The sequence below is a fragment of the Gavialis gangeticus genome, unplaced genomic scaffold (genome assembly GCF_001723915.1).
Source record: "Gavialis gangeticus isolate Ggan-Ray unplaced genomic scaffold, GavGan_comp1, whole genome shotgun sequence".
Taxonomy (NCBI): Eukaryota; Metazoa; Chordata; order Crocodylia; family Gavialidae; genus Gavialis; species Gavialis gangeticus.
The window spans coordinates 30,726,714-30,727,716 of record NW_017728993.1 but is presented as its reverse complement, the minus strand read 5'-3'; the positions used below and the strand labels follow the sequence as shown (position 1 = coordinate 30,727,716).

The 1,003-nt window shown below is 40.8% G+C and overlaps 1 protein-coding gene and 1 long non-coding RNA gene across 2 annotated transcripts in view; one reads left to right on the top strand and one right to left on the bottom strand.

Annotated features, from left to right (window-relative positions):
- ADGRL4 (adhesion G protein-coupled receptor L4) overlaps positions 1–1,003 on the top strand; it is a 262,937-nt gene that overhangs the window by 95,915 nt on the left and 166,019 nt on the right.
- The window catches only part of LOC109286774, a 63,852-nt gene that overhangs the window by 35,552 nt on the left and 27,297 nt on the right, over positions 1–1,003 (bottom strand). The gene's annotated exons all lie outside the window — the stretch shown is intronic.

Here is a 1,003-nt window from a genome sequence, read left to right as displayed (position 1 = left end):
ATTACTCCCCAGTCTGGAACAAAAGCATGCATACAACAATTGTTGATACATGGTTAAATGCAGCTATGCAGATTATATCAGGAACTCTAAAAATTATGCCATTGCCATGGCTTTCAGTCCTAGTGAACATTGCTCCCCCACAGATCCACTGTGATGCTACATGCATGAGAGAATACAAAAAGGCCATCAGTAACCCAAACCTACCAATCAACAAGGACCTCACCATGCCACTGCCAGATAGTCTCAAGAAAACTCTTCTGGAAATATGCCAAGAAGCACTATGATGGTAACAAGAGCACCAAAGAACAATGGAGGGAAGCCTGGGAAAATACTAACCTGCTGCAGAAATACATGGCAGCAGACCCTACAATCCTCCAGGCACGATTTGAACTACCAACAATGATTTGGTCCTCCTTGAATCACTTCCAGACACTTCATGGAAAATGTGGACACTTACTCAATAAATGAAGAATTAAATAGAGTCCAGGTTGAGATTGTGGTGCAATTTTTCAGACGGTGCAACACATTGTGAATGATTGCCCAATTAGATTATTTAATGGTGATCTAAAATCAATCCATGCAGCTATCCCTGAAGCAGTGGAATGGTTATCAATTTTAGATATTAATCTATGAATGTAGTAATCCTAAAATGTCACGCAAAAGAAAAAGCAGCTGAGTTCCTATCCATATTCACAGTTTATGAATAAAAAAATAATTCACCAACAATAAGGCCAACGGAATGGTAACATGGTATGGGGAAACTAGAAATATGCATATGTCTTAACAGTAGCACCTGTGGGGTTAGGGAACCCAACCCAGATATTGTCTTCGGTAATCTCTTCCAGAAAACCTCCATGAAAAACGTCCAACAGAGGATGCCTCTCCAAACAGGTTAGCTAGTACCTTAATCTGAGTTGGTGATGACATCCCACTTCTCCACCTTGAGGGGCGGTATTATGTTTGTCTTCTTCCAGTTGCAGTTCCAGGATAAGCTCTTCACACA